Raw genomic sequence first — 16,443 nt, 5'->3', positions numbered from 1 at the left:
CTGACTCCAGGGCAGGTACTCTAGCCATTGCAGCACCTAGCCACCGATTTTAACCTATCTATATGCCAAAGTGTGTATATAACACATAACTTGGAACTTACTAAGCCCTTGAATTTTTATTTTGTGTAAAGAACTCAGTGAACAAACTATGTATATACATCAAATATTCCATATAGAATAAAATCCCATTTTTAAATTAAAATACTAGTTTGGAAAATATAGGTAACTGGGAAAAAGGTGAGAGGCTTATCAGTCTCTAAGTTTTTATATGTACTGAATTTACTGAATTCATTTGTAAAGAAAAAAATACTGGAATTTTTTCAGGAATCTTCAGATAAAATACTTTCCTTCCAATAAAATATTCATATGTGCCCTACCACAATCACTAATAATAATAACCTGGTGACCAAACTTCTAGTGATGAACCTTTCTGAACTTAGGCTGTTTCAAATATGATCTATAAGCAGACCTGGAGTTGGGCCTCACCCCATGTTTTTTGGGGTTTTTTTAGATTTTTCAAGGCAATAGAGTTAAATGGCTTGCCCAAGGCCACACCGCTAGGTAATTATTAAATGTCTGAGGTCAGATTTGAACCCAGGTACTCCTGACTCCAAGGCCGGTGCTCTATCTACTGCACCAATTAGCCGCCCCCAGCCTCACCCCATCTTAAAACCAACAGTGAAATCTAGCTACTAAAGGATGAAAGATTTTCAATCTAAATTAATGGAGGCAACTCTCCCAGAAATGAAATCACAGCCAATTTGATGTTTTGAAGATTCTTACAGAAAACTACCACCTTTACATTAATAGTCAATAAATATTAAGTACCAGACTATATTCTATGCACTGAAGTTACCAAAAAAAAGGAAAAGACAGTCAATGCTCATGTAAACAACTATGCACCAACAAGATAAAGATAAATCGGAAATAACAGAAAGCACTAGAATTTAGGAGGACCAGGAAAGGATCCTTGCAGAAGGTACCATTTTACTTAGGATTTGAGGGAAATCAGGAGGCAGCAGTGAGGAAGGAAAGCCCTGGAAGCATGGGGAGTTGGTAGATGGCATTTTGGGTAATTAATAATAAACAACAGCTACCATTTATATAGCTTGCTATGTGCCAGATACTATATTAAGTACTTTACAATATCTCATTTGATCATCACAACAGCCCTAGGAGGTATGTGCTATTACTATCTCCATTTCACAGATGAGAAAATTGAGGCAGACAGATGTTTAGTGATTTGACCAGGGTCACACAGCTGACATCTAAGACCTGATTTGAACTTGTCTTTCTGATTCCAGTCAAGGGCTCTATCTACTATCTACTTCACATCCTAGCTGTCTATGAAGAATAAAAAAAAATCTGGAAACATGTTTATGAAACAATATAGAGTGAATAAGCAAAACCAAAAGAATGAAATACACTACTTACTGCAACTATGTAAAAGAAAAAGAGACTAAATGGACAAAGAATCCTGATTGAAGACAGAACTACTGATTAATATATTAGGACATTTTATGTGTTTAAATTAAATTAAATGTAAACTGTTAGAAAGTGTGCTTAATCAGTTATATTAATATTCAATATAAAGATTATCATAAATATTTTTATAAAGAAAACTATCAACTTTAAAGAAAATTTTAAAAAATTTTAATAGAAAATTCTTTAACAATTTTTTGATAGAATTACTTAGTTGATCACATTCTAGATATGATAAGGAATCCGAAAGGAAATAATATAAAAGAGAGGAGTCAATAAACATTGTTTTAAGTGTTCAGGGGACAGCTAGGTAGCACAGGGATGGGGGGCAGCTAGGTGGTGCAGTGGATAGGGCATCAGCACTGGAGTCAGGAGGACCTGAGTTCAAATCCAGTCTCACATACTTAATAATTACTTTGCTGTGTGACTTTGGGCAAGTCACTTAACCCCACTACCTTGCAAAAACAAAAAAAAAATCGTTCATGGAATCCTAAACTTAGTCCTGAACAGACTCTTAAACAGTTGCCTAGCCTAATCTCATTTTACAAATAAGGAAAACAATGCCCAAGAAAATTAAGGAACTTGCCCAACTTGATCAGGTCAAGATTCCAACTCAGGTCATCATCATATTCTAAAGAGCTCTTTTTCCATTGTGCTAGGGGTTGGGAATTCAAAAACAACACAAAATCCTGCTCTCAATGACTGAATAATCTGTCATCATACTTGGAATAAGATATTTAAAAAGAAAGCTATAATATTATATTAGAATATGATGAGTATCTAAGAGAGAGAAGGGATCACTCGCTGCATTCCTTGCAATGAGGAAAACCTCTGGGGAGAGGGAAATGGATTTTGAAGAAAGAACATTTTTACAACAGAGATATGAATCTAGAGCTAGCTATCCTGACAGGACAAGCAACAAGGAAAACAACAAGAGAAGTTTACTTAAATCAATTTTGCAATTAACAGTGTAAGAAATAATATGAGATGACAACAAATTCATTTGTGAGAAGTTATAGATCAAAGAAGGTTCACAATTATAATAAAACTATTTGCAATAATCAAGGACAATTTTAGGGAATCTGTGATGGAGAGTACCATCTATATCCAGAGATGGAACTATGTATTTAAATGAAGACCACATCTTGTTATCTTCAATTTTTAAAAGTTATCAAATGTATTACATAATTTTGCTATCTCTAATGTTTTCCTTCTTCCTTTTGGATCTTTTTCTGCTTTCACTACACATTTAATTTTGATTTATGCATATTATGGATGCAAATATAAAGACTATATCAGATTGCCTTCTGTTGAGGGAGGGGGAGGGGAGAGAGGGAGAAAAAAATTGTAAAACTCAAAACCTTGCAAAAAGAAGAGTGGTAGAAACTAATATGTATGTAATTGGAAAACAAATAAAATATTTATATAATAAAAAACTATCTGGTTGTTTATTTAACTAATCTTACTAACTAGAAGTTCAGTAGTTTCTAGGCTACTAAAAGTGTACATTTTTCTTAATAGCAAATTTCCCACTAGAGAAGTAAAACAATTTTTCATAATTTTTTTATAGATCCAATTAAAGGGATTTCTGCTCTTTGGCTGTGTCCTCTATATTAGTACTCTTCTCTTCCAACACAACTGAATTTAGCTCATATTTTTCTTTAGACAACTGAAGAGTTTTATACCTTGTGAAAATTAAGGATTTTCACTTTGCTGGGTTAAAGAGGAAGGGACTACAAAAATCTCCTTTTCCCAGAGGGCAGGAACTGATTCAATCTTTCTCCTTTCTCTAGGTTTTAGTGACACTCCCCCCCCACCAAAAAAAAAAAAAAAGAGTTGAATTAATTTGCATAAAAGTTTACCTGGCCTGCAGGAAAACTGAAGGCTGAAAAACAAGATCACACCCAACTTGGGAGTGGCTGAAGTGGGATGCCCTGGCTCCTTAAAACCTTCTGCCAGGGAGGGAATAAGGAGATAGGTGACTATAGATTCACCAGAAGCTGATCAGGAATGGAGTGGGGAGATGAGCTTGTTCCCAAAGCCAACAGAGGAAGCTCCTAGAGGGCAGCAACTTTTGCCTGTTTTTTGTATCACCTGGGCTTTATCCCTGGGTCTGGCAAATAATAGGGTACTTAATAAATGTTTGATAGATTGTGTGTAATTTGGTGGAATAAAACAACGCAATTCTAAAACTACCCAAACAGCCGGGAGGAAGACATCCTCAAATTTTATGTGAAAAAGTTTTATAATCATTGTCCCAACCTCCCAAATGATTCAGCATTCATCTCTCTCAAGGAATCAGAAATTTTTATAGTTCCTCTTTCATTTATACAGAGCATATTGTAAAAATGCAGAATATTTTATTACAGAAGGACAAATTCAACAAGTTGAAAGAGAAAAAAAAGAGTAATGTGTTTAGAGGGAAAGAACTCAGGGGCAGCTAGGTGGTGCAATGTATAGAGCACTAGCCCTGGAGTCCCAAGGACCTGAATTCAAATCCAGTCTTATTACCTATGTGACCTTGAGCAAGTTACATAACCTCATTGCCCTACAGGAAGAAAAAAGAATCTGCCTTGGAAAAAGAGGGATATTTGGTCATTCTTACTATACAAATGTTTATGTACCAATCTTTCTCTTCTTCCCCACTAGATTGTAAGCCTGTTTGGGCAAACAAAATATTTTATTCTTTTTTTTTTAAGTCATTCAAAGCACCCAGCTCAGTGTTTTGCACACAATTTGTTGTTTAGTTGGGTCAGACTCTGTAGGATACCATTGGGTTTCATGGCAAAGATATTGGAATGATTTGCCATTTCCTTCCAGGCTTATTTTACAGATAAGGAAACTGAGTCAGAGTTAAGTGATTTGACCACAATTGAACTCCTGATTCCAGGCCTGGAGCTCTACCTATTAGCTGCACAATAGGTAAATGTGAATGAGGGGTGGCTAGATGGCATAGTGGATAAAGCAACTGCCCTGGAGTCAGGAGTATCTGGGTTCAAATCCGATCTCAGATACTTAATAATTACCTAGCTGTGTGGCCTTGGACAAGCCACTTAACTCCATTTGCCTTGCAAAAATCTAAAAAAAAAAAATGTGAAGGAGCCAGGAATCCAAAGGGTAAAAGGATATTAATCAATCAGTTAACAATGATTTAAGTAACTTAGGAAACTCAGACTCCACCCAGATTTTCTTCCTTTCCTTCATCACTTCATGAATTGCCTGCCTCTTTGGAAAGTGACTCCTGGAGGAGGAAACTATCTTTTGCATGCTTTAACACCTTAGTCTTAACAGGATACTTAGTACAGTGACCTAGTTAACACAATGTTTTATCCATTTTTCAGTGGTACATTTCTAAACTAGGAGGTAGACATTCAAATTTAAAAGTTTAAAATAAGACAAATTATTCATGCTCTTTGAAGTTTACTTTCTAATGGAGTATTTTATACTCTTCCATAAGAATATAAAACTATTTTATTTTCAATTATATATTTACTTATGAAGTATAATTTTAAATTCATGCAAATAAGAGAAATAACAGTACAAGAATACAATTTTCTCTTCATCTTAACTGTATGTAAAGTGCCAATTATATATATTATATATATATTATATATATTATATATATTATATATATATAATATATATAATATGTGTGTGTGTGTGTATAGAAAAAACTATAGAAATGTAACAAGGGAACTCTGGGCACAGAAAAAGATTTTAATCTATTTGCTTTTTAAAAACAAATCTTTATTTTCTAATTTTTATTGATAGTATAGGGTTCGGTGGTTGCAAGGCAATGGGGTTAAGCCCAGGGTCACATAGCTAGGTAATTATTAAGCATCTGAGGCAACATTTGAACTCAGGTCCTCCTGACTCCAGGGCCAGTGCTCTATCCACTATGCCACCTAGCTGCCCCAATTGTAATATATTTGTATTGGAAACAAATCTTGTAGTTTTTTTCTGTACTGTTAAATGTTATTCCCTGGCAATAGACACCTCTTATGAATCCCTGTGTCTTTAATCCTGAGCCACAATAGTTGGGCACCAGACCATGGTCCTCACAGGTGTTAACCACTACCACCAATGAAGTGAATTTAAAGGGGGTCTGGTCCTCTCCTCCTTTATCTCTCTTTATGCATGATTTGGCAGGGCAGCAACTACTGCAAAGTCTTTTTCATGTGGTCACATCCCTTAAAGAATTTCTAATCCTCTATAAGATGTTTACCTGACTAGTTCTATAACTTGTCTATTACTTGTTTGCTGTTACTTTTAATAAATTTTTCTCTTTTTTTACCCTTTCACCCTGGGGTAAGATGGTTCTGTGAATTCTTCTCAAAACTGAGCCCTAACTCCAGCCTAGGGACACAGCAACAGAATGACCTTATGATATTCCTAAAAATAAGTGTCTGTTCTGTTAACCTAATACTAGGTTTTTTCCCAAAGATTTTATTTATGTTGAGTTTTACAATTTTTCCCCTAATCTTACTTCCCTCCCCCCCACCCCCCTGCTGAAGGCAATTTGCCAGTCTATACATTGTTTCCATCACCTAATTTTAGTTTTGTGATCTATATCATGGCCTAAGAGAGTTGCCAGAGAGTGATAGTCATAGTTTCAGAATAAGATGTATATATAATATATATATATAATATATATATATATTTTAGGTATTTGCAAGGCAAATAGGGTTAAGTGGCTTGCCCAAGGCCACACAGCTAGGTAATTATTAAGTGTCTGAGACCAGATTTGAACCCAGGTACTCCTGACTCCAGGGCTGGTGCTTTATCCACTGCGCCACCTTGTCCACCATCAATTTAGTAGTATTCCAATTTTCTGCCATCCCATCCAACATTTATCAATTTCTTTTTTTGTCATTAGTCAGTCTGATAGGTGTGAGGTGATATGTCAATTGTTTTAATTTTCATTTCTCCAATTAATAGTGATCTAGAGCATTTTTTCCATAGGACTTTAGATTTTATTTCTTTATCTGAAAACTGCTTGTTCATATTGTTTGACCAGTTATCAAATTATTTATTATTGATTTTTCTCGATTCTTATTCATGTTCTCTCTATAACATTTGATACTGTTGACCACCATCTTCTATATTTTCTGTCCTCACTGTGTTTCTTTTTGTAAAATTTTTTTTGTGACATTGGAGTCACAAAGAGTTTCCCTTCCTCCCTCTCAGTCCCTTTCTGGAAAAGGCCAATATCAGATACAGATTTATATGTTAAATTATACAATACATAGTTCTATATATGGTTTTTCTCTGGAGATGGGATAGCATCTTCATTCATAAGTCCTTTGAAGTTGATTTGAATTTTCATATAACTCAGAATAGTTCAATTATTCACATTTACCCTTTGAACAATATTGCTGCTACTATTACATATTCTCTAGGTTCTGTTCATCCAATTCTTCATTATTTCATGCAAGTCTTCCCATGTTTTCCTAAAATCAACCTGGTCATCATTTCTTACAGCACCAGTATTCCACTCATTGAGTTTCTTAACACTCTTCTTTACTAGTTCTCCTCTTACCTATATGAATGGGCCTGAGTCCTTTGCAAGATCACCTTTTCTTATCTTTCTAAGTATAGAGAATTACGTATCTCTGTAGCTATATGTAATGTATTATAATAAATAGAGCATAATATAGCATATTGATATGTAATGTTATATAGTAATAATATAATGAAGACACTATATATATACATATATATATATACATACACACACACACACACACACACAAGTGTGTGTGTCAGCAAAGTTAGGAAGTTCCCTGAGGTATATAGAGTTTACCTTTGTTGTGAGGACTTGTGCCAAGCCCTTTTCAGGGGTGCTCATCCATCTTTGGTATCCACCTTTCACCAAACTCTCACCTGTGACTCCAAAAAGCTTTAACAACAGCTACACAGGGGTCTGGGCAAATGGGTTAAACCAAGTCAAAACCTCAAAGCCCTATGAGTTAGAGAGATATGTTTATAGGCATATACATATATTTTTTATGATGTGTTAAAGAAAAGAAGATGTAATATAATAGTTGGCACTATATGTTAGATATGGCACAATGTAGTTTCATGTATTACATATGTGTATATAAGTATGATACACACATATAAAAACATATACATCTATTTTTATTGCTGTGGTCCCCATTAAAATGTGAACTCCTTATGAGTGTCTTGGTTTACTCCTTGTACTAATAGTTCCAGTTCATAGCATAGTGCCTGGTATGCAGTAGACATTTAGTGTTTTTTTTGCTTGATTGGTTGACCTTCCTTCTCCCCACACTCTCTGGCCTGCAGCCTTATCCATGCTTCACATGTCATCTCCCTCTCCAAGCCTTTGCACAGATGGCCCCATACCTCCAATGCTCTTTCTCCTTACCTCTTGCAGTCTCTCCTAGCTCCTTTTAAAATGCAACTGGAATATAGATAACAAAATAAGTAAAAAATAAATATAGATAGCATTATATTTTTTTAAGACAATGGTGTTAAGTGACTTGTACAAGGTCACACAGCTGGGCAATTAAGTGTCTGAGGTTGGATTTGAACTCAGGTACTTCCAAATCCAGGGCTGATGCTCTATCTACCACACTACCTACATTTTATAGTCACTCATGCAGCTAGAGACCCAGGGCATGCCTTTCTATTTGAGTTTGACCCTCCTGCTCTAAGCAATGGCAGAGAAAGTACCAGCCTGCTCTATCAGAGGAACTTTCTACTCCACAGAGTCCCCTTGAACTCATAGGTCCATATCCCTAGGAGAAATAAGGAGCCCTTGACATTGGAGAAAGAAAACAGCATTTGACCTTGGCTCTCGCCCAGGCCTGGACCGCTCTTATCCCCATCTCTACTCAGACCTCTGCTGAGTCCTCAAGTTCTATCTTCAGGAAGCCTTTCCCAAGCCCTCTTACTTCTAACTCCTTTCCTATTCATTTGGTTACAGCTTGTTTGTATGTATTGGCTTTTTGTCTCCCCCATTAGATTGGATTCACCTCTAGGGTAGGGGCTATCTTTCTTACTTTTTAAAAATTTTATCTCTGGGGTGGCTTAGGTGGTGCAGTGGATAGAGCACTGGCCTGGAGTCAGAAGTACCTGAGTTCAAATCTGGCCTCAGACACACTTAATAATGACCTAGCCATGTGACCTTAGGCAAGCCACTTAACCCCATTGTCTTGCAAAAAATAAAAAAAAAATTTATCTCCAACCCTTGAGCCCAGAGATTGGGCCACAGGAGGCAATATGGAATAAACTGATCCATTTTGCTTAAATTAGTAAACCTCAGCTCTATAAACAATTCCTGTCAGTCAATCCATGAAGCATTTATTAAGAGCTGAGGATACTAAGAGAGCCAGAAAAGAGTTCCTGCTTACAGGAAGCTCACCATGTAAGGGTACCTAGGATACAGTCCAAAGGAGGTGAAAGTTCTGAGTGACAGGTGTCATGGACCAGGACATTAATAATCTATGCTCAGTGGCGGGATAGGAAAATCCTGTCATTTTTAAGGAGTCTGGGATAATAAATATAGAATCTATCTTTATTGAGAAACTTCCTATTATTTCTTGCATTGTTTCTCCTTTTGCTTGCTTTTCATTCTTCTTTCAATTCTTCCTTTTTAATTCTCTCTTCTCCTTCTTCCCATCCAGAAATAGCTTAAATCTGGCTTCTTGTAGATTACATCCTCTTTAATGCGGTTGCCATCTGTTATCCTTCTGGCTCTGAAGTACAAGGTTTCATCCTCTAGTAGGTTTTCATTAAGCTAATCGCTCTGCCTCTGTTCTCTCTCTCTGAGCCATTTACAAAATGGTTTTCAGTTGACAAGTCTCACAATTTTCCATTATGGCCACATCTTTTGGTGCTTACTATTATGATGCAGGCTGGCTGTATTGGTAAACATGTGAAAGTTAAAAAAAAGAAAAGAAAAAAAGTCTGATTTTCAGAATAGGTCTTCCTCTCTAATTGAAACCCTGAGGGAAAAAACACTATTTCTATCTGAATACTGCATCACTCTGTTGCTTTCTTTTTTCAATTATTGTTGGTTCCCTAATTTAGGTTTACCCCAGAGCTTTTAAAGCCCTCCCAACCTGGCCTCAGCCTATCTTTCCCGCTTCTTTGGACATTAATCTCCCTCCCACATTCTGCAGCCTAGCCAGACTGACCTTCTCTGTCTTCACTGCCAATAATCCATCTCCCATCTCTGTGCAGGCAGTTCTGTGGTTCCTGGAGTGCCTTCCCTAACCTCAGAGTTCTTCTTCCTTGAAGACTCTAGTGCTCTTCCCTCTCCAAACACCTTGTTATTTAATTGTTTTGCATGAATATGTTTGAATATATTGGTTTTATGTTTACAGTGTATATATTTATATATGTACTTTTGGTTTCTCCCATTAGTATGTGAATTCCTGAGGAATTGGGATTGTTTATTTTTTATACTTATATATATTTATTGTCTGCCCTACTGGAAAAGAAACTCATGAATAAGGATCAATCCATCTTTGTAATCCCAACTTCTAGCACAGTGCCCTAGCACAAAACAAGTGATTAATAAATTTTTATTGATTATTTGAATATATTCTTCTCCCTTCACAAAACCACAATTAACCTATTTGAATGGTCAAAAAGAGGCATAATCAGACAAAACAAGCACTTATTAAGGGCCTGTTATATACCAGGAACTTCACTAGGTATTGGGTATTTTTTAGGTTTTTGCAAGGCAAATGGGGTTAAATGGCTTGCCCAAGGCCACACAACCAGGTAATTATTAAGTGTCTGAGATCGGATTTGAACCCAGGTACTCCTGACTCCAGGGCCAGTGCTTTATCCACTACACCACCTAGCTGCAACATGGTAGATAAGAATATATATAACTATATACAAAAGAAGTATAAATAGAACATGGGTGCTTCAGTCTATCGGATAAATTCATTGTTGTGGTTATGACTAAAAAGTTAGTAGAATATGAAATAAAACTAAACTAGGGATACTAAAATAACACAGGTAAATCAAAGAACTGTACATTTTTTAAATCAGTGAGGAGGAATAAATTAGACAGGGCATGATGGGCCCTTTTTCTTCCAAGAATTCCAAGGAGACAACAGAAAGCTAAAAGAAAAAGAAAAGGCTTAAATATATGTACAATGAATATCAGAGGTAGACTAGAAGAAAATTTTTATTTTAATATTTATTTGGATCTATATCTTCAAAGTCAGGATCATGGTGTGCATTGAACCCTGTTTTATATGTAATATACAGCATACGATTTGATAATTTAGAATCTCACACATTGTACTTACTGATGGGGTTATATAACATCTCTCTGAGACTAAGAAAAATCATTCAAAACAGAATCTGTTAGATCATGTGACTAAATTCAGTACATAGGTTACTGATTCTTATAAAGATTCCTCAATTCTCAAAGTCAATCATAGGTATAACTATAAATCAAATAGTTCTTGTAATTCTAGAACAGAGCAGACCTTACCTATAGGGGAAATAGAGTTGTCTACATGGTACAATTTCAAGGAAGAACTAAAACAGCCTTCCAACACACAACAGACACAGACACAAAGACACACAGATATACTCACACATATACACACTGACACACAGATGCAGACAGGCACACACACACTAACACAGAGACAGACATACACACATACAGACACACAGACATACACATATACACACTACCGCACTGACACACAGACACAGACAGACAGACAGACAGACACACACACACACACACACACACACACACACACACAAACACAGAAACAAATGTACTCCTCCACAAATTGCTGAAAAGCACAAAACCAGCAGTAACAAGACTGTAAGTGGCTTCTGAATTCCTCCCTGGTTTATCCTTGAAATTTCTTTAAGTGAAACAAAGTTTTTTGTCCTGTAATCAGAGCTACATTAAAATTTAAAATGCAAATACTCCAATGAAGATTAACATAAATACATATTAGTTCTCATTTACATAGATTTTAAGGTTTTCAAAGCATTTTCCTCCTAGTAGTCACCTCCCCTCCAACATTAACTGTATTTCTTCACCTTTCTTCTCAACCAGGTGTTAAATTCCATAAATAAGTATTCTCTGTTAAATGTTGACTTAACCTTGAACTGTGTCCTTGATGTAGCCCTTAGGTCTGCATTGACCTAGATATACAGTTTTGTTTGGAGTTGGAACATTACTGAGGATGCCTGTATTCCCACTACTTTGAAGACATGCCCCAGAGCAGTTCTTTGGGTTGAAAAGGAAGGAAGGAAGGAAGGAAGGAAGGAAGGAAGGAAGGAAGGAAGGAAGGAAGGAAGGAAGGAAGGAAGGAACTGAACAAAACTGAACAAAAATTCCACATATAAACAAGACTTACTACTTCCCTGGAGAAAAAGCTATGAAAGCATCTAAGATGGAGTCAAAACCAAGAGTCACAGATCAACAAAGTCAGACCTGGAAGGAGGCCAATAGAATAGTTCTGAGGGGATATATATATATATTTTTAGTTTTTTGCAAGGCAGTGGGGTTAAAGTGGCTTGCCCAAGGCCACATAGCTAGGTAATGATTAAGTGTCTGAGGTCGCATTTGAACTCAGGTACTTCTGACTCCAGGGCTGGTGCTCTATCCACTGTACCACCTAGCTGCCCCAGGGGAGATATATATATTTAAAAATAAAAAAGCAGGTTTTTACAAAGCAAAGAGTCCAGATATAAAGGAGGAAATATTATACAGAGAAATATGCTTTCTAACTAATCTGTTACCTCTGCTGATCATGTCAAAAAGTTGAGGTCTGAGTTGGCCTTATATTAACACTGACCTTCATCCCACAGACTCATCTAGGGAGATATGGTCAAAGAACTTTTTAGTAAAGTAGTTTGTTCCTCCCTGGCAAGGAATGTATAAATCTCTGCCCCCAGGCACAAGCCCAACTACTTTCAACAAAACAAAGAATTCCTTCCCCAGTCTCAAAGGATTAAGTTTTTGAGCTACTGCCCCTCATCTACATATCCCTTTTTACTACTCTGAGTTGATGCTGATGATGTTTTTGTCCTTCCTTCTAGAAGAGTTGATGCCATGACAAGCATGTGAATTGGATTTCAGTGATGGGGTGCTGTGCTAAACCACCAGTCTCACTTTCTCCTCCAGCCTACTAGAGTCCCATGGGTAGATATGAATCAGGAGATGATCCTGGATGTGAGGCAATCAATGTTAAGTGACTTATCCAAGGTCATACAGCTAGTAAATGTCCAGTATCTGAGGCTGGATAGGAACTCAAGTTCTCAGACTCTTAAGGCCACCTAGCTGAGTTACTGCCCCCATAATTACCTAATCTGGCCCTTTTTCATTAGTCTTCCTAAGGGCTGTTCTGATACTATCTCATGCCCCTATACTTTGCTTTAGTGCTTATCCCCCTATGACTGCTGCTGCTGCTCCTGATCTAGTTTCTCTCTCCCTCAGCTTCTGGCAGTCACCTTTCTTTGTTCCTAAATTCTTCTGGGTCAGAGTCGATCTTTTAAGTGAATTCATTCAAGTTTGCTGGAATCCCTAAAAACTTTAGCTGGCCACATTTTCCTGCAACACCATGGATATAGAGGAGGGCCCTTTGCAAAGGGAACAATGCAAAACTCCATCTATAACTAGCTCACAAAATATCAGCAATTAGCATCTATGTTGTCAAATGTTTTACACCCTCTTTTGTTCCTTGGAAATCAAAAGGAGAGTTCTTTTCTTCCTGTCTCCTTTCTCCCCAACCTCCCCCCCCCAACCTTTATCTGTAATCTGCCTTTTAAAAAAATATATTAGGACAAAGTAGATGTGCTAGTAATCTTGAAAAATCATGTTTTTAACTTTAAGGTAATAATACTACATGTAGTACAGTTTTCCCTCTGCCTAACTGAATATGAAATGTTAGTCCATCTGCACAGAGGGTAACAGATTGCATGTTCCCCACAATATATTATGGGGGATATGAAATCTTTTTGTTGAATCTCAGCTTTACTCTATATTCTTTGCTTGGGGAAGTTATCAGAAGCAACCCATCTACTGACCTCTGTCCTTGGCCCTCCACAACAAGTAAAAGCAATGTCCAGATAAATGTTTGTGCACAAATTCTTTTTACTTAAGATGTGGAGTTGCCTTTGTAGAAACTTTAGAGTCCTAAACATCCCCTTAGGGAGAATATTGGAATCTTCTCTTCAGATAAGCTTCTTGGCAATGTAGAAAAAGAACTGGACTTCCCATCAGAGGAAGTTAAAATCCAGGAGCTAGGTGACCCTACACAAGCCAGCACTTGTCTTCATTCTAATTTCCTCATCCATAGAATAGGATTTTTAATTATTATACTCCCTACTTCATAGAGTTGTTTTGAGGATCAAGTAATCAACCAGATCTTATTATGAATCTACTATCTGCCAGTCTATGTATTAGGTGCTGGGGATACAAAGACAAAAATAGGACATTCCCTACCCTCAAGGATTTACATTCTGTCAGGGAAGAGGACTTGTATATGTAATGGTTGGATGCAAAAGAAATACCAGGTAGTTTGGGGAGGGAGGGCACTAGAGGGTGAATGGATCAAGAAAGAAATTATAAAGAAAATAGAACTTGAAATAAATCTTTTTGTAAGGCAATGAGGTTAAATGGCTTGCCCAAGGCCACACAGCTAGGAAATTATTAAGTGTCTGAGGTTAGATTTGAACTCAGGTGCTGCACCACCTAGCCACCCCAACTTGAACTAAATCTTGAAGGAAGTAAGGGATTCTATAGTGTGCAGAAAAGGGAGGAGTGTCCTGTAGAAGGAACAGAAAGGTCAATTTAATCAGACCATGGTGGGCATGAAGAGAAGAACTAGGATGAGGTTAGAAAGGTGATTTAGGATCAGTTGTGTTTTTTTTTTTGTTTGTAGGTTTTTGCAAGGCAAATGGGGTTAAGTGGCTTGCCCAAGGCCACACAGCTAAGTAATTATTAAGTGTCTGAGACCAGATTTGAACCCAGGTACTCCTGACTCCAAGGCCAGTGCCCTACCCACTGTGCCACCTAGCCGCCCCTTAGGATCAGTTTTAATGGAATTTAAATAAGCAATAGGAAACCATTATTTTACTGAAGGGACATTTGTCAGATCTGAACTTCAGAAAATTCACTTTGGAGTGTGAAGGATGGATTGACTTGGAAAAAAGACTGAAGTAAAATAATTATCAGTAAAACTGGAAGCTTTTTCAGATTTTCTTTTGATCTATATATTTTGTGAAGTGCATGCAGTCTCTTCATTGTGATCTACAAGGAGTTAATTTCTAATGTGCTTAAATGAGACTAGATTAGATCACCTCTTCCAGAACCTGGCAGACAACAAAATCCTTTGTCTATTTGAGATTGGATGGGTGGAAGAAACTAGAGGAAATAACTGAGAAGAGATTACAGAACAAACACTTGCTGTAAGTTACTAATTTACATACCTGAATTTGAATTTTCCATTTTCCTTCCCTGTAATTTTGGGTAGTGCAGTAGAGATTGTTCATTCATTCAGCTACACTTCCAACTCTCTGCTAAATCATGGTTTGCTCTTTAAGTCTGAAATCACTGCCAAGTTTATATCATACAGAAAATGGTTTCTGTTGCCTAAACTCATATGAAACTGATTTGGGAAAGCTAATTTAATCATTTGTAATGAGATTATTTCATTCCAGTAGTGAAAAAAACCCAGTTCTTTGAGGAGGAAAAAGTTGGCATGATGTGTAGTACTGGCGCCTAGCCCTGCACTAATCCAAAGAACTTAGAAAATGTTGATTTAACCAGATATCCATTTTCCTAAGATTATGGATGTCCCCTCCTCTATTCTCTGAGTTGGCAGTTTTTCAGCATTGTAGAGAACATGGATGAAAGACAAATCAGCTAGCCTAGTAAATTTCTTGATCCTCTCTTAGAAAAGTAATATCCAGGTGAATTTTTGACATGGGACTGAAGGAAGTGGCAAACCTCTAAGTTTCTTAATTTTTAGCCCACCTGGTAAAAATATGAATCTTAGAAGAATTGGCTATAAGCCTCTGAGACAGATGGCTTCAGGGAACTTTAGAGGGGAATCTGAAGCAGCTGTCTGGTTATCCTTTGTCCTCCTGGAGGAAAGATCAAAACAAAGCACCCAATAATGATGATGTAAAAATTATAACAGCAGTAACCATTTCGATGAAAAATTTTCATTTAGTTAACTCTGAATTTGGATCTGACCTAGAGTTCCCATTCTCAGCTATTTCTGCCTCTCTTTTGTTTCTATCTTTATACTATCCTATCTGTTTGTAGTAAATCTATATTAAATCTAATTACCTAATCAAGGAGGGCATGTGATGAAAACAGATGTACCCCCACTGAGTCATCCCTTAAACAGAATGCCCACCTCCAAATCTGGATTCTTTCTCTATTGGGGAATTTCTTTGTCATAGCCACTACCCAAGAGTAAAAAAGGGGTGAGATTTCTCCTCTAAAGACTACACCTTGGAAATGCAGTCATTCTCTCTTTTTATTATCTTGCCTACTTTAACTAAAATTAATAACCACTCATTTTTAGAAAACAGTATTTGTAATAATAATAGCTAACATTTATACAATGCCTTAAGGTTTGCAAAATATTTGACTTGTTATATCACTTCATACTCCCAACAAACCAAGATGGATACTTTTGTTTTTCCCATTTATAGATGAGGAAACTAAGGTTCAGAGGAAGTATGAAGACTTCTGAAGGTCACACAGTTGGTAATTATTAGAGTTTGGGAGCTGGATCCAGATCTCCTTCCTCCAAGTCCAATATTCTTTCCACCCTATCATTCTTCCTCTCACAGTACCCAAAAGAACACACAGTTAAATATGCAACTGAACTTCATTAGGGATGACAGAAATCAGGATACAAACTATATACAACTGTAGTAAATGACAGTGATGCAGGGAAATGATGTAGAGAATTATGAAGGTAG

Source organism: Macrotis lagotis, chromosome 4, assembly GCF_037893015.1.
Source record: "Macrotis lagotis isolate mMagLag1 chromosome 4, bilby.v1.9.chrom.fasta, whole genome shotgun sequence".
In the NCBI taxonomy this organism is placed as follows: domain Eukaryota; kingdom Metazoa; phylum Chordata; class Mammalia; order Peramelemorphia; family Peramelidae; genus Macrotis; species Macrotis lagotis.
Note: the sequence above shows the minus strand (reverse complement) of the source record.